Below are 24,229 nucleotides of genomic sequence, written 5' to 3' on the forward strand. Positions count from 1 at the left end.
CCTGTGTACCTTTGATGGCTTGCTGGACACTTAGAGATGTTAAAATCAAACAAGGATTTGTTGAAGTGGACCTAGCAAGGTCACATCTCTCTCTCTCTCTCTTTTTTTTCTTCTTCCTGTCATTAAGAAAACAATGAAGAGAATGGCTATTGTTCCCAGAAAATGTTCTTTGACCTTGACCAGTCTTGCATATTTAAAATTACAGAAAAACTGATCCTACCAGATTTGGGTGGCTGGCAAGTCAAAACAAATACCAGAGGTTTTTTTCGTATCTCTGTCTATCCATCTACCTGTCTATCTATCTGATCTAAAATATTTGGAGGATAGTTTCATAGAAGGCAGCCTGTTTGTGTTTTGTTTTCTTGCTTATACCCCAATAGCACCTCAGAACTAACATGTATTTTTCTGTTTTGTGCAATTTTAACGAAACTCAGGTGGTAGACCACAAGGGTACTTGGAAAAATTGGTACTTGTAAAATGAAGAACATTTAAAATTCAATAATATAAATGTATATAACTAATTACACTTCACTTATCAATATAAATTTTTATAATGAGAAATTGTGAAAGGGAAGTAAATACTCTTATAAAAATTACCATTCAAATAAATACTGTCTTACTTGGAAAGAAACTTAGCAGGAGTTATCAAAAATGAAAATATATAAAACCCTGCAGGAATACTAATATTAATTGTTATTGTAGCAAACACATACAATTCTCTATCCTAGGAGTAAGAATCGATCCACTAGAAATAAAGTTCATGTGTAATATGCAAGGATTTTTTTTTTTTTTTTTTTTGAGACAGAGTCTTGCTTTGTGACCCAGTCTAGAGTGCAGTGGCGAGATCTCGGCGGGTTCGAGCAATTCTCTGCCTCAGCCTCCTGAGTAGCTGGGATTACGGGTGCCCGCCACCATGCCCATTTAATTTTTTTATTTTTAGTAGAGATGGGTTTCATCTTGGCCAGGCTGGTCTCGACCTCCTGACCTAGTGATCTACCCGCCTCGGCCTCCCAAATTGCTGGGATTACAGGCATGAGCCACCACGACCTGCCCCAAGATTGTTAATTGTATAGCTAATAGCAGCAGGAAGCTAGGACAAAGTATGCCTGTCAATGGGGAATGACTGAATATGTTATGACTCATCCATACTGGTGCAGTCATGTGTAACCATTCAAAAGAATAAATTAGAGTCAAATTTTGTAATATGGGAATATTTCTATTAGGTTTTTTTGAATGAGAAAGGCAAGGTACAGAAAAGCATGGAAAAGATGTTTCTATTTTAGTAATATAAAAGGCAACACCTATTTATATATATTTGGGTGTATATGTTTGTGTGCGTATATGAAGGATTATAAAGGAGGTTCCAGAACAGATTACTAGGGGTCTGGTGGAGACAAGGGCAGAGAAAAGGTGTGGGAGCCATGCAAAAATGAAAAAACTGAAAATAGTCTTTATGCAGATATAGGTCCCATTTATGCATCGAAGTGAAATGATATATGTACAGGTTGTGTGTGTGTGTGTGTGTGTGTGTGTGTGTGTGTGTGTGTGTTTAAAGATTATATCATTTTAAGATAAGGAAAGGAAGAAAGGAAATCTTACAAATAGTTTTCATGGAGGTCTACCTTTAGGCTTTTCAAAAGTGAGTATTCATCAGTATGCTCATTGCTTAATTCAGCCTCCAGAGCAATAGTTTCTCAAATTGTAATATTTACGACAGTCATCCTGGAAGCTGGCTACCAGGGTAAATTCCTGGGCTCAGCCTCAGAGACTTATCTGGAAAGGGTACCGGGGAATCTGGTTGTTGTCTTTTTTTTGTTTTTGTTTTTGTTTTTTTTTTGAGACGGAAACTTGCTCTGTCGCCAGGCTGGAGTACAGTGGCGTGATCTCTGCTCACTCAAGCTCCGCCTCCCGGGTTCACGCCATTCGCCATTCTCCTGTCTCAGCCTCCCGAGTAGCTGAGACTACAGACGCCCACCACCACACCCGGCTAATTTTTTGTGTGTTTAGTAGAGACGGGGTTTCACCGTGTTAGCCAGAATGGTCTCCATTTCCTGACCTCGTGATCCGCCAGCCTCGGCCTCCCAAAGTGCTAGGATTACAGGCGTGAGCCACTGCGTCCGGCACAGAATCCGTGTTTTAATCAGCACTTCCAGGCCATTCTGATGCAGTGGTCTTGGGGACCACACTTTGAGAGTTGCTGCTTTTCTCCTGAGAGAAATGGTGAAACCCCGTCTCTACTAAAAAACAACACACACACACACACACACACACACACAAATTAGCCAGGCGTGGTGGCGCACATCTATAGTTGCAGCTACTCAGGAGGCTGAGGCAGGAGAATTGCTTCAACCCAGGAGGCAGAGGTTGCAGTGAGTGGAGATCGCACCAATGCACTCCAGACTGGGGTGACAGACTGAGACTCCGTCTCAAAAAAAAAAAAAAAAAAAAAAAAAAAAAAAATCACAAAGAAGAAAAAAAAGGAAAACAGGTCTAACCATTCAAAGACATTTGATTCTGTCCCTAAACACTTCTGCTCCACTCCAAGCATGCGCATGTGATGTGCTTAGGTTTCTGGGCTGGTTGAATAGCCTCAGTTTTAAAGTGGAATGGTCACTTGTGAATGAAGAAGGAATACCATTTGCTGTACTCGTTTAGTGCTCATGTTCAAAGTCATGTCTTCATTAGAGAATGGAGGGAAGCTGTGTCTGGACTCCAGGATGATTTAACTCTCTAATGAGTGTGAACCACATGTACATGCATATGCTTCACACAAGCGTTTGTGCGCCTGTTCATATGTGCATTTTCTGGAGAGGCGCACTGTAGATTTCCCTGGATGATCAAAGGACCCCATAGCATAAAACAAGGTTAAATTCTGGCCGGGAGCGGTGGCTCACGCCTGTAATCACAGCACTTTGGGAGGCCGAGACGCGCGGATCACGAGGTCAGGAGATCGAGACCATCCTGGCTAACACGGTGAAACCCCGTCTCTACTAAAAATACAAAAATTAGCCGGGCGCGGTGGCGGGCGCCTGTAGTCCCAGCTATTCGGGAGGCTGAGGCATGAGAACGGTGTGAACCTGGGAGGCGGAACTTGCAGTGATTGGAGATCCCACCACTACACTCCAGCCTGGGCAACAGAGGGAGACTCGTCTCAAAAAAAAAAAAAAAAAAAAGGTTAAATTCCATTGCATTGTGGTTTTATGGCCATTCCACATTCTTTCTATTGTTTTTTATCTGAGGATTTTGTCTAATCTTTTGTACCAATCTTATACTTATCCTCACAACATCATTGACAAACAGGTTAGGCAAGTAATCTGGTTTCTAAAGGTTAAGAAATGTTGGTGCAGGAACCTTGATTTACTTCTGTTCACAGAGTGAGAGACAGAGCTAGAACTACTACCCAAGTCTTCTGAAAGATCTAGAACTGCACAGGTCACACAGCCTGACTTAACCATAATTCTAGTGGCTAGTAACAACTCTTCGGGTCCACTGTACCCTGTAGTGGTCTGTCCACACCTGAAAAAGCATTTTCTGTTATGCATACTATTTCATGAGAAATACACTGACAAATGGAAGTGTGTCCAGAGCAGGACCACTTGGACAGCGAGAGGACCTTTCCGGGAATCAGAACTGCTGAGGGCTCCCAATGTGGCCTCACTGAAATGGGCACGTACAGCCAGGGCAAGACAGCCTTTATGCTGCGGGGTGGGGAGGAAGGGGACATCTGTGACTAGCAGAACTCTTCAAATATTCAAAGGCTTGTCATAAGAAAAGTGGTTAGACTCCTCTCCTTGGCCACATATGGTAGAAGGGGATCCCTGTACTGGGTTGAGTAATGCCCTTCCAAAATTCATGTCTACCTAAACCTCAGAACGTGCCTGCCTTGGAAATAGGGTCCTTACAGATATAATTATTTAAATGGGGTCATACTGGATTATTTGGAGTCCCATCCCCTTCAATGAAACCTTTTTATCGGTCTTATAATGCTTTTTTGGCCAAAATACCTTGGCTTTTTATTATACTCTATTTCGCATTTAGCATGATTCTGGAAATAGTGCCTCTAGGTATGAATTCTAACTCTGTGGCTTTCCAGCTGTGTATCTGAGGAATATTGCTGAACTTCTATAAAGCAAGGGAAATAGTAGAACTTCCCTCATGGTGTTGTTATCAGAATGAAATAAGTTAGATGTGTCAAGGGTTGACAGTAGTAGTTAGCACATAGCACAGTGCTGATGACAATGCAAAATAATGATAATGCGAAATAATGTAAATTTTTCCAAACATCTTAAATGAATAATTTTAAAAATATTAAGTAAATTTTAAAATAAGCTTACCTTAAAACTCAGACATTTTACTTCTAAAACAGCCTGCAGTAACTCGCACTTGTTTGCTAAGAAATGTGTCTAAGAATGTTTAGAATAGCCAAAAGTGGAAATAACGTAAGTGTCTATCAACAGGAAAACAGACAGTAAGTTATGGTGCACGCATCCCTTGGGAATAGTCTTTAACAATAACAGCAATGGTGTGGCTCTATGGCTCACAGCTGCTTGTATCAACATAGGTGGATTAAATAAGCAGAGCAAGTTACAGAAGACAGAAAGCATGATGCCATTTATATATGGCTTAAAATACGAAAAATAAAATTAATTATTGCTTAGAGGTACAAATATCCATATAAATAAATGTATATAAAAACAGTGGCAATAAATCACAAGTTTAAGGTGGTGGTTACTTCTGAGAGGAATTAGAGAGATAAAGAAAAGGGCATTCCAATCATGCTGGTAATCTTTTTTCTTCATGCTAGGTCCATGGATGTGTATTGTCTTACTTTCACGTCTGTTTATATAGACACTCTTCTAAAGTACTTTCCAGGTATTAATTGATTTAGACCTCATAAAAATACAGTGCATTAAAACCTACCGTCTCAATTTTACAGATGAGGAAACTGACTCAGGAGTCACAGAACTAGTAAATGGCAGAGCCAGTCTTTAAACCCAGGTAATTGGTTCCTTGGTTTGTGCTTTTAACCCCTAGGAAACACTAACTCTTACTACAAATTTTATGGAGAAATGAAAAGGCTGTAAGTGGTGCATACTCTCCAACCCAACTTTGGAATGCACACTGATTATGTTCCTCTTGTTTGCTCCTGTCACTGCTCCGTGCCTTCAGTCTGCCAGGCTCCTTGTCCTTCTCTGGCTTTCTCTTTTTCTTTTTTTTGTTTTTTTTGAGACAGAGTCTCAGCCTCCCAAGTAACTGGGATTACAGGTGCCTGTCACCATGCCTGACTAATTTTGGTATTTTTAGTAGAGACAGGGTTTCACCATCTTGACCAAGCTGATCTTCAACTCCTGACATTGTCATCCACCTGCCTCGGTCTCCCAAAGTGCTGAAATGATAGGTGTGAGCCACCAGGCCTGGCCACACTTTGGCATTGTATCTCAGCTCCTGCTATTTGTTTCTTTCCTCTGCATCAATGGCCTCATCAGATTCATTTTTTCCTCACCAGATTCATCGATTGTGACTCAATGCCCTTTCGAGGCTGTCTCTGGTATCTGGACTTGCACCACAAGACTCTAAGCCTGGGTCTGGCTTACAAATGCTACAAAGATTGGTGAGAGGGGGAAGAGAAAGTGGGAAGTGATACATTACGGCTGAGCACAGCAGTGAAGGGACACAGAAAGAAGAAATGTCTCCCTGAGAAAGGGCTCAGGAGAGTTTATGTAGCAATGTGTGCATGTGTGTTAAGCGTGTGTGTGTGTGCACTGTGTGTGTGGGTATGTGTTAGTTCAGGATACAAGCTGCTTTTTAGAATAAATAGTGGTGGAAGATACACGTTGTGAGGCTAATCCAAAATAGCCAATAACCTCCGCACAATTTCTACCACGCTTTCAGATATAATAACACCATCCAAGGGGAGCGACTTTGCTTTTTTTTCCCCATAGCAAAGAAATCATTCTTATTTTGGTTAATATTCAAACTGGTTCTCCTTCTCAGTCTCTCTTGGTGAAAGGACATTCCTCCAGGGCAGCCCAGAGAAGGAAACGTCACCACTTGCTTCTATTGAGAGAGAAGCCAAAGCTCTGGAAACCCATGTCACAGGTTTCCCCTGGATTGCTGTGGAGTCGGTCTTTCATGGAAGAACTGAGCTTACCAAAATTGTATTTGCTGAAGAAACACCACCTGGGAAGGCTATGCTAGGTGTTGGTTTGGGGAGACGGAAAACCAGTCTAGAATTATCCAAGTTGTGGCTGAAAATGCATTCATTCCTATAGTCATTTTGCTGAGGCAAACCAGGAAACATATAATCACAGACTTATGCAAAATGCATTCATCTGACAAGTAGACATTTTCTATTATTATGACTTATATTGAACGTGAGGCAGTTTTCAAAACTAATGTTAGACGTTAACCACACCTAGCAAGTCGATTATGCTGTCTCTTCTTCTCTTCTTCCTCCTCCTGCTTTTCTTCTCTCTCTCTCCCTCCACCCTTGGCCCACACGCGTATATATACACACACACACACTTTTATATTTTGTTGTGATTGAGTTTGAATTATAGGCAATAGTAGGTGAGTAAACTAGATCCATGAATTTAAAACGCCTTGACTTACTGTATGTGTTGATTTCTCTGTGTTAAAAACTCCCACCATGGCTTATTTCAAGCTGTCAAGTGGCGTTACTGACTGTGGAGTTGGAAAAAGATGAGGACAGTTGGCTCTTATTAGCATCAGCACTGGCTCTCACACACCACTGGTTATGAGATATGTGCTAGTCTCTTTCTCTGCTAACATTTGACTACTAAAGAGTCTCTTTCCACCATCTTCCTGTTCAATTAGTCAAATTGACTAATCGACTACTTACAAGTAAAGATTCTTAAATGAAGTCTCTCTAGAACATGATGCTTAAAAATCTGGACCACAATGATCAGAGAATAATGACTTTTTTTCATAATTAACACTATAGCTTGATGGAAATACTATAGGATTGAATTAGGCATGCATAAATTAGAATCCCGGCTCTGTTATTATCTAGTCATATGGCTTCGGATAAATGACTTAACTTCTCTGAACTTTAAATTTCTTATCTGCAAAAATGAAAAACCATGCTTGTGTTGCAGGTTTATTTTGTTGATTAAATAATATAATAAATGTAAAATAAATTCCTGGCAAATAGCAGGTCCTATGGTAGTTATCATTGTGAATTACAAGAACAAAGGAAGCATTCAAGTTCTTCTTAAAATTTTCTCATGAAAAGAATTCTTAAACTTTTGGGACTTGCTTTTATTGTCTGATAATGGATACTGACAGGTGACAAAGACTTTGATAGATAGCAGATAAGTATTGATGGAAAAAACTTGAGATATTTTTATGTATTATTTTTATTTTCTGATAGTGTCTCACTATCTCCACTGCTACTACCTTGGCCCAAGCCATCATTGCCTCTCGCGTGGATTAATGAAATAACCTCTAACTGCTTTTGCTCTTACCCTTCCCACAGCCAGTGATCTTCATGAAATACATCCAGTAATGTTACACTTTTATTGAGAACCCTTCAGTAACTCCCGTTTGCATCAGAGGCAAAGCCAGAGTCCTTACAAATGGCCTCCAAGGCTCTATTGATTTGCTCCTCCCATACCCCACCTTAATTTTCTAACAACTGCTCATACAGATCTTCCCCTCACTTCCTTCACTCCAGCCAGCTGGTCATCTTGCTGTTCTCTAACCATGTCAGGCTCATTCATATCTCAGAACTTCACACTTGCTATTTGCCTGGACTGTCCTCCCGATGAATGACTGCTCAGGTCCCATCCCTTAACTGCTTTAGATATTTCCTCAAATGCCACTTTGTCATGGAGAATATTTTTGACCATTGTACTGGGTTGAATAGTGTCCTCCAAAAATTCTGCCTGGAACTTGTGAATGTAACTTTATTTGGAAATAGGGTCTCTGCATATGTACTCAAGTTAAGGCGAAGCCATGCTGATAAGGGTAGACCCTAAATCTAATCACTAGTGTCCTTTTAAGAAAAGATAAATTTGGATATACACAGGAAAGAAGGCAATGTGAAGCTGGAGGCAGAAGTTAGAGTGATGCAGTTGTAACCCAATGAACACCAAAGTTTCCTGGAAACCACCAGAAGCTAGGAGAGAAGCGTGGAATAGATTCTTCCCCATACCCTTTGGAGGTAGCATTGCCTTGATGGCATCTTGATTTTGAACTTTTATTCTCCAGAACTGTGCAAGAAAATCAATTTCTTTTAAATCATTTCCTTTTTGGTAATTTAGGGCAGCCCTAGAAAGCTAACGCAATTATTATATTTAAAATTGCTGCCCTAGTACCTTATCCCTCTTCTTCAATTTACATTTTCTCCATAGCACTTATCACAAACTGACAGAGCTAACTGATTCTTGGTTCTCTTATGCAATGTATTTCACTGACTGTGACTATCAGCAAACCAATGTAGTTCCCAAATATCACGATTTAATTTTCCCTTCTCACTTACTCTTCCAACTTGGAAATGTTTATCCACGCATGAGTGACAGTCCTCCTCTAATAAGGGGAATGCCAGCTAAACTTGCCCAACTTACACTCTTGTTCTTGTCCCCAGTTTGAGAAAATATTTGCATGTAAATAGTTGCTGCCTATAGTTTATTATTGCACCAACACAGATACATTAAAACAAACCAAATGAGAGAGAGAGAGAATACTGTTTAATTTGAGGATCTGATTTCTAGTAGGTCCAAAATAGAGACCTGCTACATTTTATACTTGGCATATAGTCAGGCCAGATTAACTCCTGCCATTTGGTATGTTTAGAAAGATTACTCCTGTGAGATACAATAGGAAATACATAGCCAGCAACAAAATTCACTTGAAGTAAACTGAATCTGATCAAACCTCTAAATATGGTTACCTTTATAGAGGAATTACACAGGTGGAGGACTTGCTTAAATGACACCATTAACCATGTCAGTCAAATCCAGAATGTGGTACTTTTTATGGGACATATGACCAGATTTTTCCAGCAATTCAATGACATTAATAAAATGGAGTGGGATGAGAAAGACAATTATAGATTTACAAACATTTAAGAGATTAAAAAAAATACACAATTTTGCCTGGTGCGGTGGCTCATGCCTGTAATCCCAGCACTTTGGGAGGTGAGGAGGGTGGATTGCCTGAGGCCAGGAGACCAGCCTGGCCAACACGGTGAAACTCCGTCTCTACCAAAAATACAAAAATTAGCTGGGTGTGGTGGCTGGCGCCTGTAGTCCTAGCTACTCAGGAGGGTGAGGCAGGAGAATTGCTTGAACTCAGGAGACGGAGGTTGCAGTGGGCCAAGATCACATCACTGCACTCCAGCCTGGGCAACAAAGCAAGACTCCATCGCAAAAAAAAAAAAAAGAGAAAAAAGCACAATGTTGTGTGTGAGTCTTGTGGATTCTGATTCGAACAAATCAATTGTTCAAAAAATATTTTTGAGACAGAGAAATTGACATTTTAGAAGATAAGAAATTATTATCAAGTGTGTAAATGCATCATCTTTGTGAGTCAGAGATGTATAGTGAAGTATTCATGGGTGAAACGATATGATACCTTAGATTTTAAAAATAACCTAGTTCGCCTCTAAAATTGAAGGAATAGACAAAACAAGATTGTTGAAGCAGAGTGATGGTTATATGTAGATTCAATACACAGTTCTATTTTGGTTTATATTTGAAAATTTTTATAGCAAAGAAAAATAACAATCACTGCCACCATTAGGTGCCCCATGGAGTTCATCCATCCATCCATCCATCCATCCATCCATCCATCCATCCATCCATTCATTCATTCATTTGCCTTGTGCCAGTTACTGCTAGATTACCTGTGGGTGCTACAGACAAGTCATAACCTCACTCTAGGATTTCTATGATTTGTCTCAGACAGCTTCCTACATTAAGTTGTTTTATAGAAAAAACGGTATTATTTCAGCACGTAGAAACTCAGAATTCAGACTCGATATCATAGCACCTCATGATTGAGGGAGTTTGGCTTTGTTTCCCCGGTTCTCCCCACCCCCAGAGGTAGATCCAGGCATCTGGAGGCTGGAGGAGCACTTTCCAGGGTCAAGGATCAATTGAGTTACTTTTACCATCCTCTGTTCAACATTAGACCTTATCACAATGCCCAGGCCAGGCATAGTCTCGCTCTGTCGCCCAGGCTGGAGTACAGTGCCATGATATCGGCTCACTGCAAGCTCCGCCTCCCGGGTTCCCGCCATTCTTCTGCCTCAGCCTCCCGAGTAGCTGGGACTGCAGCCGCCCACCACCACGCCCAGCTAGTCTTTTCTATTTTTTAGTAGGTACAGGGTTTCACTGTGTTAGCCAGGATGGTCTCGATCTCTTGACCTCGTGATCTGTCCTCCTCAGCCTCCCAAAGTGCTGGGATTACAGGCGTGAGCCACCGCACCTGCCCCATTTGTAATATATGGTACAACTTAGTTCTCAACTTTGTCTGGGCTTTTGCTTCCCAAATAAGTCGATTTCTTGCTACAGAAAGGTAAGGTCCTTTCGGTTTATAACTGCCATCGACATAAGACAACTGTCCTTGGTTATTTGGATTATTGTTAAGTCTCGGAGTAGCAGTACGTCCTATGCCCTATGAAGGATTGCCCAGAAGAGATGTGAAGGGGAACATTAACATCTCTTCATGGCCATCTGGTTCTTCTTAGCTGAGGAATGCCCACTGGTTGTAGCAGTTCTGAGCAAAACTCATAGAAAGAGATATAGCCTTCAAGGCAAACCCAGAATAAAGTCCAAGGGAATAGAGGTAGGGCTATCATAGAAGTACTATTTACAAAAAAAGTGAAATCTGATATAAATCTAGTAAAACATTTACCTTTCGGATTGGGAAACATTTTTGGCTGAAATAATCTTCTTAGAGAATTTATAGTATTCAGTTTAATTGAATAGTCTCCAGGCTGAACTGACATGTAAGTCTGAACACAACAAAAATTCAAGTACTTTTAAAACAATAAAAGTATTATGTTAACTAAATAAGTGAGTAGAGATACTTGTCATTTAACTGAATGGATCTTCTTAAAACCTAATAGAAGATGCTAACTAATGAACACAAATGATAATGAGGAAATGAAACCATAGTGTAATTCATTCATAACAAGAGAGGCTGAGGTTTGATATTCCTTAATAGAAAATATGCTTTTACCATCTAATAGAGCGTACCTAGATTGGTGTAGCATTGACCTGATGTCCAATATTGGCATACCCATTATGTTGTGTTCTATAGTAGATGACTAATTCCTAATTCCAAATGTCTAATTTAATGACACATTAAAAAAATGTGTGGCACTCTTTTGATTTGAAAAATATCTGTCCTGCATATTACGATAGAAGAGATAAAATCAATCATGACAGAAATATCATAGAAATGCCTCTATTTTTAAGAGAGCTGTCATTACATACTTTTGTTATAAAAAAGAGGATTGGACGTAATCAGATTTTTGCTTTCAACCGATTTATGTAAATCAAAAATGATTTTAAATTGCAAATAATTTGACAATGCTCTGAGTTAGAGATCATCTTATTTTTTAGAGAGCTTATTGGCAAAGCTTATTTCTTAGCCCAGTTCCAAATTACATATGAAGGACCACATAGAGAAGATATTGTTATTTGCATTGAGTATACAGTATGTCTACAGAGTTGAAATAAATGTACCCCCCGCAAGCAACTGGCATTATGAAACTGAAAGTAGATTTGATTCATTTAAGAATAACAGTATTAGATGATTGGTTTATGTCTCCTATCAACAAAAAATACGGAGAGAGAAGAAAGTGTTCTCCTGCCGGGCGCGGTGGCTCAAGCCTGTAATCCCAGCACTTGGGAGGCCGAGACGGGTGGATCACGAGGTCAGGAGTTCGAGACCATCCTGGCTAACACGGTGAAACCCCGTCTCTACTAAAAAATACAAAAAACTAGCCGGGCGAGGTGGTGGGCGCCTGTAGTCCCGGCTACTCGGGAGGCTGAGGCAGGAGAATGGCGTAAAAACCCGGGAGGCAGAGCTTGCAGTGAGCTGAGATCCGGCCACTGCACTCCAGCCTGGGCGACACAGCGAGACTCCGTCTCAAAAAAAAAAAAAAAAGGAAGTGTTCTCCAGATGCCTTTAAATATATATAAATATATAAATAGAGTATTTTAATATGTATCCACATACAATCTCCTTTCAATTTTAACATAAATATTATGCAGCCTAAACTACTGGATTATATAGCAATGAAGCCAGATATTCCAATTAAGACTTCTAAGAATTATTTAAATGGAATCAATTTTTTCTCTTACTAAGTCTACCAACAGATATGAAACATTAAATAGACGTTTTTACTCTTCTAACAGCTGTAGAATTCCTCATAAAAACTTATTCTGGCATGAGTCCCAACTTTATTCTTTCATACTTGCCTCTCTCTGAGTGTCAACAGAAGTTGAATTTTTCCAATAATCAAAAACAGGGTTTCTCTTAAAATTGTTAGTTTTTATCATACAACCTTGCATAAACCTGATTTAATAGAATAAGAAACATTCTGCTTTTTATGGATACTTTTTAGAGCTTACTAAATGCTATCAGTGTGTCAGGAATTGTTATCCTAAATATTAATACCAGGATTTACTTTAGCTTTATGTTTTTGGGGGAGGTGAGATGGGATGGGGAAAGAATATTCCTATAAAAGCTACCATAGCAGTACTACTTGTGGTTCAAACTGAAAACATTAATGATGGCTTGGAAGGTGACGCCCTACAAAAATATTTCAGTCATTCTGAATAAGGCTTGAAAAAAACATTTCTACAACATTTAACTCTGAGTAGAAAGCAGGGGCTTTGGACATCCAAACAATGCTGCTTCTATTAGCAACAAGCCCAAAATGAAAAGGAAATCATATTGCCTTTCATTTCCTTCCCTCCACCCTCTCAGAAAGAAGAAAGAAAGGAAAAAGAGAGAGAGAAAGAAAGGAAGAAAGAAAGAAAAGAAAAAGCTGAATCAAACCAAAACTATCTGGACATACTTTAGGAATGTTGCATGCATATGTATGTGTGTTTATGATTGTATGGGTATGTGTATGTTGGATTTCAGCTAGGGAGTATTTTCCCCATCTCTACAGTTTCTACACCAGCTTAAAACCAAATATTTAATCACTTCCATAAAAATGCCAAAATAACAAAAACATGCATGAAGAAGGCAGCAATAAGAAGAAAGCATGCTATATATGTTATAGCCAACCACAAACATCATTCACAAAACAAGCAAGTGGCCTAACCGGGAATTTTCCAAGTGCTTTTTTGGGAGAGGTTAACTCCCATATGGAGAGCTTCAAAATAGAAGAGGAAAATGACAGGTTAGTGTGGCCCCGTTTTACTGATTTTTCCCTAAAATAAAGATTGCATTTTGAATTACAATGCAAGTGCCCAGAAGCTGCTTATGAGAAAGGAATTCTGACAATAATTTAGCATATTGGCCCTTTTTACAGAAAAGAAAATTCAGTCTTGACCAGGAGGAGATGTCTTTGTAAGAGGCAGGCCCTGATGGTTCAACCTGGTCAACCCTGATTTTGGAAGCTTTGCCACTTTGGATTCAGTTGACTTCTCCTTTTGGTGTTTTTAGAGACCAACAGAGGTTATCCAACAGGAAATACTGGAATAGTTTTTGCAAGACTTCCATTTCCCCATCACTGGCTTGAACAGGAATAGGGACTACCATGTGATATTGCTGAACTTTGCTAAGAAACCTTTGAGGCATTATACGTTAAATTGGTTTCGTTATATTTGAGGAAAATTGAAATGGTGCAGGTCTGCACAGCTCCTAGAACTATAGCCTCTCCGAATCTTCAAAAACTCTGAGGTTTGTGTGGTCCAGACTCCTTTCCAGTACCTTCTCCGTGCCCCAAGAAAATTTACCCTAGGGGACATTCAGCAAAGGGTATTCTACTGAGTCCTTACTTAGGTTGAATACTTTTTCTGTTTGGTCCTCATCAAAAGCTGACACATTATAAAATTCCATCTTTTTTAGACAGCTTCAGGTTTTGCTTGCATTTTTCAAGGCTCAGAGACCTTGCATAAAACTAACCCAGATGTCAGCCGATGTACTCTGAACTTAACAGTGGGAACCCTGAGTTTCTTCCTGTCTCTCTGAAGATTCTCAAGAGGAGATGATTTATAGTTTTCCTGGCCACTGCTGGCTTGGATCTCTTGTTTCTGCTGATTATTTTTTTCAGTTCATGGTTCACTCTGCCGTCACTTGCCTGCCATCTCTGCTTTGCACCACATCAAACTCAACATCCTTCCTTGATCAGTTCCTAGCCTTTACATGAAACCCACCTAAACCAAGACTGTGTGCCTAGAGCAGTCCTTTCTGAAGGTGTGAAAATGAATGGGATATATTTTGACATATATATACACATTTATATATATACACACACGTAGTTATTAAATGTTTCAAATATATTTTAGGACAGATTAAAATACAAATATATTTATTTTGACATACAGTCATGCACCACATAATGACATTTCAATAAATGACAGACTACGTATACTGCAGTGGTCCCATAAGATTATAATGGAGCTGAAAAATTCCTATCACTTAGGGACCTCAGAGTTATCATAAAGTCATAGCACAATGCATTACCTTTTCTATGGTTTGCTATGTTTAGATACACAAATACTTACCATTGTGTTACAACTGCTTACAGCATTCAGTATGGTAACATGCTGAATAGGTTCGTAGCCTAGGAGCAATAGGTTATATGGTACAGCCCAGGTATGTCATAGGCTGTGTCACCTGAGTTTGTGTAAGAACGCTATGATGTTTGCACAATGACAAAATCATCTAACAATGCCCAGAATGTATTCTTATTGTTAAGTGATGCATTGCCATATATATTAATATTAGACATTCCTATAATTCTTATTCTTTGCTTCCTTGCCCAACCATACACTTCTTCCATCCTTCAATTCCTATTCTTTTCATGTGAAAAGTGATTTAGAAATCTCTTTTGTTTGCTCCCTCCCCTCTCTGCCACTGCCAAATCTTTGTTAGTGATTGGCTGACATTTTATCACTCTTACCTCAGGTCTTTATATGTCCTCACGTTCTTATCATCCACTCCAAAGGTATATCAAGACTTTTATTTTTTTTTGAGACAGAGTCTTACTCTGTCTCCCAGGTTGGAGTGCAGCGGCGTGGTGTCGGCCCACTACAACCTCTGCCTCCCAGGTTCCTGCTTCAGCCTGCCTTGGCCTCCCGAGTAGCTAGGATTACATGTGTGCACCACCGTGCCCAACTAATTTTTTGTATTTTTATTAGAGATGGGGTTTCACCATGTTGGCCAGGGTGGTCTCAAACTCCTGATTTCCAGTGATTCCACCTGCCTCGGCCTCCCAAAATATTGGGATTACAGGCGTGAGCCACCACACCTGGCCGGTATATCAAAACATTTAAAATGAAACCTGCTCCCTCCTTGAAGAGGACACGTACATTATTTTTTTTATGTGGTGTTTGACAGTCTTTCCAGATATTGCCCCATGCACAGTGCATTTGCTAGAAGATTACAAGGAAAAAGGAAGAATTCAAACAACTGGGCAAAAAAATACTGAGTACCGATTTCATGTACTGAGCCTACCACAAAGTTAGGATTTTTAAAATTGTAGTTGTTGGTGTTGTTATGCTGTGCTAAATTTAAAAAAGTAAAAAATATGTCCTCCTGAGCCAAGAGGGGAAAGGTTTGACCTTTATCTAGATTAAACATTTGTCTAAGTCTGAAATTTTATAAATAAATCCATTGAAGTATTGGTGAAAGTACTTCAGGGAGACCAAGTGAGAAAGTTGAGATCAAGGGGAAAGTTTTTCTGACATTACTATTCTATTTTAGCTTATGGCTTTAGAAACTTTGATCAACGCCACAAATGTTATAAAAATACAAGAAAACAGAGCATAAGAGTTAGCTAGGAAATATGGTCATACACTCCTGTTTTACAGGATAGCTCTGCTTCAAATGTTCTGTTTTTAATGTCTCTCATACATGTCTTTATGTCTCTAATATTTATTAATGCATGACTCAGAATATATATATATATATTTCATACATGAAACAAAGGAATTATTTGAACTAAAACATTGCAAATCTAAATTGAAAATATAGTATACAAAGGCCAGGAGTGATGGTTCACACCTGTAATCCCAGCACTTTGGGAGGCCAAGGTGAGTGGATCACTTGAGCTCACGAGTTTGAGACCAGCCTGGGCAACAGGGCAAAACCCTATCTCAACAAAAAATACAAAAATTAGCCAGGTGTGGTGGTATGTGCCTGTAGTCTCAGCTACTTTGAAGGCTAAGAGATGGGAAGATCACTTGAGCCTAGGAGGAGGAGTTTGCAGTGAGCCGAGATTGTGCCACCAGACTTACTTCAGCCTGGGTGATAGAGCTAGATGTTATCTCCCAAAAAAATTATATATATATATATATATATATTCAGTTAAAGAAGGCACTGAACTCATGTTTATCCTTTCTCTCCCTTAATACCCCATTAAGTTGTTATTATGTGAATAAAATCTGTCTGACAAAGAGAATTCCTAGGATGACATTCCCGTGTAGGGTCTGGAGATCAACTGCCATAAACATCCTATAGAACAAGGATGAAGGTGTTTCTGATGGAGGCATCCAGGGAATGAATAAAGTGAGAAGTATGGCAAAGTATTTCTGTTGTGGCAACTGCCCAGGGCAGGAGAAGAAAATAAGAAGATGACTTATCTGCTGGAGCACTTATACACACTTTAAAGAACACTATTTATGTAGCCAACAATAGTGCTTTAATAATATTAAGATGATATGGAGAGGTGCCTGCTGTGACATATAAGAGTTAAATTTTATAGGAAGAAAAATTTAAAAATCAATGGATAATATCTGAAGTTGTAAATTAAAAACTAGCAGCATGCCTCGATTCTCTATTTTAAGTTGCAATAATAAACAAGAATCAGTTGGAAAATATTTTGCAAAACTTCCAAGTTGTTTGTGATCTTTTATTTTACTTTTGAAAATGTATTTCTGTTACTTTTGGCTTTTTTTATTGCCCTAATTACTACAAACTTTACTTGTACATCTTTGAACTTTTGATCTTAAACTGTTCAGAGAAAAAGCTAAAGGGTTTTATCATGTCAAGAAGAACCACCCACATAACTTAAAAATTAGTATGGAGGTAACTACAAGAAAAAAACAACTGAAAGAACTAAAGATGATTTCTTATCATTCAGACATGGAAGATGAGGGGGCTGGAGCCAGAAATTAATGTTTTCCATGATAAGCCTTTTCTTACTCAATGAATTTTTTATTATACATGATTAATCTTATTCTTACAAAGCAAAATTTAAAAATTTTAAATAAAGGGCTAAACTTATCTTTTCATTTTATGCTTAAGCACTTCTCTGAGTCATCAATTTCCTCAGTCAATTCTGAATTTTCCTGCACAGCACACAAGTCCACGCATGAGCTGGTTTTAGCTCACCTTACTTCTTTCTGTCCTGCAATCTTAGGCAACGTTGTGCATTTGTCAGTGAACAGCCCAGACATTTATCTTGCTGCCTCCTGTCTCCTTAACCTGGGATACCCTCCCTCCTTTCCTCACCTGCCTTGTCCCTGTGAAGGGCTAACACTCCTTGTTCATCTTTGAGATCTTGGCTGAAACATTACCTTTCTGGACAGCTCTTCATAACCCCCAGAAGACCGAGTTAGGTCATTTTTCACTGTGCTCCCACGGAATTCTGTACTTCTCACTAATATAGTGACAGTCACTCTACTGTCATTCTCTAGTCCATTTTTGTATCTACTCCCAAAATGGGAGCTTCCCCAGCATAAAGTCTTTCTCTTATTTACTGTTTGTCTCTGGCAAGTACCATGGAGCCTCCATGTAGGAGGCATCCCACATTTTTTTGGAATGAAAAAATTAAGGGAAGGAAGAGGTAGCAGAGCTATAGATAACCAGTAGATCAGAATAGGGGAAAGTCAGTGGTTGTGTGAATGCCTTTGTAAAAATATTTAAAGTATTTTCTTTTCTTTTTTGCCTCAAATCACATAGTTCATCAATTCTAAGATAACTTTTTTCCTATTTTAATATCTTAAATTGGAATGTATCATACATTCGATGGCATGCACAGATTTTTAAATGGCAGCTTTCTTGGTGGTAGGAAAATAATGATGTGTTTTACCGTCAAGAGAGTCTTGAGTCAATGAACTATAGTACATAAAAATATAGCCATAACACGTCCGTGAAGAAATAAAACAGAATTGGAGTTCTGCGTTGGATTTATAGGGTGTGAGGAGCAAGAACTCTAAGAACAGAAAGATATCAAAGTTTCTTGGCTTGGAGAGAAAGTTGGGAACAGAGCTGTGGAAAGAGAACAAGAGCAGTGTAGGCAACTCATGGTTTCTTTTCCCAGTTAGTAAGGTAGACTGCAAAGTGACAAAGCTTCTTACCCCCATACTCCTACCCAGGTTTATGACAAAGTAAGTGGTAAAGGCAAAAGGTTAGTTTGACTCATTGTCGATGGCACTGAAATAACATGTTTTAACTCAGTTTCACAGGCCACCCTGTCAGAAGGGGAAAAATTATTGAAAAGAAAAACAGGGATTCTTGTTTCAGGATGCGTCACCAGTCAGTTAAGAAAACTTGGAAAGTGGAAACCGTCCACATTGTTATAGGCCACGACGCCAAAACCGAAGCCCAAATTAACCATTGTTGGGTAAAACCCCTGATTTTGCAAAACCCAGTTCCAAACCAACTCTGGTTGATACAATCAAGTGAGGGACAATATTTAGAAAATATTTCTTAGAAAAATAGCGTAACATTTAGTCCAAAGGAGAAAAAAAAAAAAAAAAAAACCTACCACTGAACCATGACTGAAAATTAGGGAAGACAGGTTATAGTAATATTAGAGTCTTAATTGTGCTAAAAATATTTGTTTTTGGCAATTTCTGAGCACATTAATAGTATATATCTCCAGATAAGCAACATTTCTGTCTGTGGCTTTTTGCAGTACTAAATGGAACAGATCAATGAGCAGAGGGTTCAGCCAAAAATAGAATTTAATTGATATCCTGATTTTAATTAAATAAACTCCTTGCTTTCACTACTCTTGAACTTTGTTAACTTATGGACAACCATGAGTAACTACAAAAATTGTCCCCAAAATGAAGAAAAATGGAGAAGTAATCCACACACCTTTATTTATGTATTTATGTATGTATGTATTTATTTATTTATTTTGAGATGAAGTCTCACTCCGTCACCCAGGCTGGAGTGCAATGGTGCGATCTCCGCTCACTGCAACCTCCGCCTCACAAGTAGCTGGGATTACAGGCGCCTGCCACCGCATCTGGCTAATTTTCACCATCTTGGTCGGGCTGGTCTCAAACCCCTGACCTCAGGCGATCCACCCGCTTCGGCCTCCCAAAATGTTAAGATTAGAGGCGTGAGCCACTGCGCCCGGCCCACGAACCATTTTTTAAACATGAACTCTAGAAACGGCTAGATAATAATGCCTTCCTCTAATGCTGAGTAAACTGACCTTTGGCGATAAACTGCTCACCACCAGGAACTGAATCAACTGTTTCCTGGTAAGAAAATCCTATTTAAATACAAGGGAAGAAGTCCATGATTGAGTGTTGCTTTTTCAGAAGATATATCATTAATATGCTCACAGATCGTCTATTAGCTTTCAATCTCAAGCCAGTCGTGGATATTGCTGTGAAGGTATATTTCTTTTTTAAGTGATGCATTTCTCTCTACCTCCACTGTGAATTATTTTCAGGCTATATTAGTCAAGGTTCTCTAGACGGACAAAACAAATAGGGATACATGTATATATGAAAGGGAGTTTATTAAGGAGAACTGACTCACACGATCACAAGGTGAAGTCCCACGATAGGCCTTCTGCAAGCTGAGGAGCAAGGAAGCCAGTAGTGGATCCGTCCAAGTCCCAAAACCTCAAAAGTAGGGAAGCCGACAGGGCAGCCTTCGGTCTGTGGCAGAAGGCCCGAGAGCCACTGGCAAATCACTAGTGTAAGTCCAAGAGTCCAAAGTCTAAGAACTTGGAGTCTGATGTTGGAGAGCAGGAAGCCTCCAGCACCAGAGAAAGATGAAGGCCAGAAGACTCAGCAAATCTGATCATTGTACCTTCTTCTGCCTGCTTTAATCTAGCTGTGCCGGCAGCCAACGGGATGGTGCTCATCCAGATGAAGGGTGGATCTGCCTCTCCCATTCCACTGATTCAAATGTTAATCTCTAGCAACACCCTCACAGACAAGCCCAGAAGCAATGCTTTGTATCCTTCAATCCAATCAAGGTAACGCTTAATATAAACCATTACAAAGGCCTTAATTATCCTAGAATGTTTTCTTTAAACTATAGAGATAACAAAAAATACTCTGCTTTCTCGTGTCTGGAAGAAGGAAATGAGTAAATGTGGACTTTGATTTTCTTCTTTTTTTTGAGACGGTGTCTCTCTCTGTCACCCAGGCTGGAGTGCAGTGGCACAATTTCGGCTCACTGCAACCTCCGCCTCACAGGTTCAAGTGATTCTCCTGCCTCAGCTTCCCGAGTAGCTGGGACTACAGGCGCCCGCCACTATGCCTAGCTAATTTTTGTGTTTTTAGCAGAGACAGGGTTTCGCCATGTTGGCCAGGCTGGTCTTGAACTCCTGACCTCAAGTGATTTGCCTGCCTCGGCCTCCCAAAGTGCTGGGATTACAGGCGTGAGCCACCGCGCCAGGCCGGACATTTAATTTTCAGAGCCATCTCACTCACAATTAGGTGGCAAAATTACCTTGATACTGAACTCAATTTGTCTTACTAGAACTTCATCTTTATAAGACAGTGTACATTCAGTTTGATTTTCTGAAAGCTGCTGAAAGACCAAGCAACTCATGACTATACTTTCCAACAGCACTTCTGAGAGTTCTAGAGATGTTTCACATTTCTGAAGAGAAATCACTGTTGTTTCTTCCCAGGTATAAAGAGTTTTGTGTGAACTGGTGCTTCAAGCAAACAACATGTATCTACAAATTGAATGAATGTTTCTTAGACAAAGATGGCCATTGTAGCCTCAAACAAGCCTATTTATTTGGGTGAAGGGAGTGTTTTGTGAAGGAATAACAGGCTGACATATATTTATTAATGTCTCTCATACTGTGTGACAAAATCTGGCAGGGTAACTGTGAATGGAACAATTTGTCACAACTTTATGGAACCCTTTCATACACAGAATCTATGCCTTTGTTCAAGCTGCCTTGAGCACTTAAGTTTTCTAAAGGATTTCTTGGGCAAATTTCCCACAAAATTTCCCCTATTATTTACAAGGCTTTCCGTTCTTCCTTATATACATGAAATATCTCTTAAACATTCTTCTCAGAAGAATGTATCTCTTTCTGAAATTATTATGTTCTGGAAATAAGACAAGTCTTCAAAGCAAAGTTGTAGAACTTATGTTTATATTGGGTATTTTCTTATTAAAATCTTATGTCTGTAATTTTGATTTTTGATACTTACCTCTAACAAGAAGTTGGGTTATAATTGCCACTCAGCTAAAACATAGTATAGAACTCAAAAGAAGGTGTCCCCAAATGCTTCAGTGGTTATCATATCAAAAATATATATACGATATGTTTATATAAGTTATATAAATATATGTATTGTTTATTTTTGTGTATACGTAATATACACATATATAATATATGTAATACATATGTGATCTTGAAAGGCTCAGATGGTTGACCAAAGACAAATTGGTGAAAATTGTAGGAGGACATAATTTGACTGAGTATTTGTTTTCTAACCATCAGGATGATCCTGCTTCAGGGAGCAGTGATTTTTCATTCCTAGAGGTGTTCAAGAGAGTCTGGGCCTCTCGTTGGAAATACTGACAAAATGTTGAAGGTATACACTAAAAAGTCTCTAAGGGCCCTTCCAACTATGGGATTCCATGCAATGAAAATCTCGTCTGAGGGAAACTGGGTTTTAATTTCAATTATTTTGAACCAGAAAGAAATCTTCTGTATGAGAGAGAAACATCGTTAAAATCAATTGAATGCCAAATGTTGAATTTTGGACAATCAGTTTATATGGCATGGTATTTGTTCTCTAAATATTTATGTTAGACGGGATCAGGACCATAAATAACATTTAATCATGCTGAGATTACTTTAATAGTAATCTTTTCTTATTAACTGATTTTTAGACTTTTATCCAAAGCCTAGAATGGCCTTTTTTTGTTGTTGTTGTTATGAGTTGAATTTTGTCCTTCAAAAAAAGATATGTTGAAGTTGTAACCCCAAGTACCTCAGAACATCACTGGATTTGAAACAGAGTGGCTGCAGCTATCATTAGTTAAGATGAAGTCATACTGGAGCAGGGTGAGCCCCTAATTCAATATGACGGTTGTAAGGTGGAGGAAGAGATTGGAGCAATGCATCTACAAGTCAAGGAGCACCAAGAATAGACAGCTCTTCCCGGAAGTTAGAAGAGAGGCATGGGGCAGATTCTCCCTCCCAGCCCTTGGAAGGGCCCAACCTGGCCAACAACTTCATTTCTCACTTCTAGATTCCAGTACTCTGAGGGAATAAATTTTTGTTGTTTTAAGCCAGCCAGTTTGTGATCCTTTGTTATTAGTTTGCTGGAGCAAACTAATATACCTTCCTTACAGTTAGCCACCTTTAGGAGTCATCTGTGTATTTATATTCTTCCAGAAATTTTCTATGCATATGCACACACACACACACATATACATTATTTTTTTCTTTCCAGTATACTTTGGAAGTATATCATAAAACTGCCCTGTACTTGGCTTTATTATTACCTTTTCAATGAATGTAATAGAAGCTTTTTTATATCATAACACAGCAAACTACTTTGTTCTTTCTAATGGTTGTGTAGTAAGCCATTGCATGGATTTAATAATTTTCTTTTTAACCTATCTTCTATGGACATAGTCATTTAGATTGTTTCCATTTTTTCTTTTTTTTTTTTTCATATAAACAATGCTGCAGTGGACATTCTTGGATAAGTGCCTTTGTGAACACATTCAAATATGTCCATACGACACAAATATGATAAATTTCCGAAGTGGAAGTATCAAGTTCAAGAATATATGCATTTTAAAATTTGCATATATAGTTTGCATTCTTATCTTCACATGAGCCTGCACCTTTGCACTCTCATTGGCTGACACTGTATGGGATAATACTTTTGATTTTTATAATTTTTTAAATTATGAGTGAAGTATAACTTCATATTGTTTGGTTATTTGTGTCTTATTTTTATACAAAGTAGCCAATTTTTCTAACAGATTGTTCTTATTTATATGTAGGAGCTTATTTTAAAAATTTAATTATTAGTCCTATTGAGTTGATATGGGGAGGATAGTGCAAGTGTCAGTTATTAAATGTGAATAATTTTGTCCTCAAAGTGACTTTTGTATACAGAACAGACTATTCAAAGGCTAACTTTTGGTTAAAAATTTAGCAATCAATTCATTAAAGTTAAAAATCCAAAAACTGCTTCTCACATTTTTTTTTTTTTTTTTTTTTTTTTTTGAGGAGTCTCACTGTGTTGCGCAGGCTGGAGTGCAGTGGGGTAACCTCGGCTCACTACATGCTCCGCCTCCCAGGTCCACGCCATTCTCCTGCCTCAGCCTCCCGAGCAGCTGAGACAACAGGCACCCGCCCCCACGCCCGGCTAATGTTTTGTAGTTTTAGTAGACACACAGTTTCACCCGCTTCTCACAATTTTTAAATGCAGCTTCCTGATCTTATTATTCTATTTGTAAATCTAAAGCATTTTAGTAACCACATTTAGGAGAATTTTGAATGTGTGTAATAATATTTATGCACTTAATTGACTAAATTCCTTCGTACAATTAAAAACTAATTTTGTAAATTTAATATACTCAACATTCTTTTTAAGTGTGTCAGTTGTCTAACTGAAAAACTTTCCCAAAGTATTTAATACTTTTAAATATCTTAAAGGAAAGCACATAAACACAGTGAAGCATAATCCTCTTTCATATTTCAAAGCTTTTTTTTTTTTTTTTTTTTTTTTTTTTTTTTTTTTGAGACGGAGTCTCGCTCTGTCGCCCAGGCTGGAGTGCAGTGGCGCTATCTCGGCTCACTGCAAGCTCCGCCTCCCGGGTTTACGCC

General features: G+C 38.9%; 1 protein-coding gene and 1 long non-coding RNA gene across 5 annotated transcripts in view; one reads left to right on the forward strand and one right to left on the reverse strand.

Annotated features, from left to right (window-relative positions):
* DAB2 (DAB adaptor protein 2) overlaps positions 1–20,027 on the reverse strand; it is an 82,849-nt gene extending 62,822 nt beyond the window's left edge. For all 4 annotated transcript variants that reach the window (XM_073993355.1, XM_073993359.1, XM_073993354.1 and 1 more), the window contains exon 1: positions 19,939–20,027. The gene's annotated coding sequence lies outside the window, so the exon portion shown is untranslated. The remainder of the gene's footprint in view (positions 1–19,938) is intronic.
* A 141-nt stretch (positions 20,028–20,168) lies between these two features.
* On the forward strand, positions 20,169–23,980 carry LOC135971268 (uncharacterized). The gene is made up of 3 exons (XR_010587348.2): positions 20,169–20,383; positions 21,878–21,971; positions 23,630–23,980. It is a non-coding gene; the product is annotated as an uncharacterized lncRNA (long non-coding RNA).
* Positions 23,981–24,229: the final 249 nt, after the last annotated feature.

The sequence above is a fragment of the Macaca fascicularis genome, chromosome 6 (genome assembly GCF_037993035.2).
Source record: "Macaca fascicularis isolate 582-1 chromosome 6, T2T-MFA8v1.1".
Lineage (NCBI taxonomy): Eukaryota > Metazoa > Chordata > Mammalia > Primates > Cercopithecidae > Macaca > Macaca fascicularis.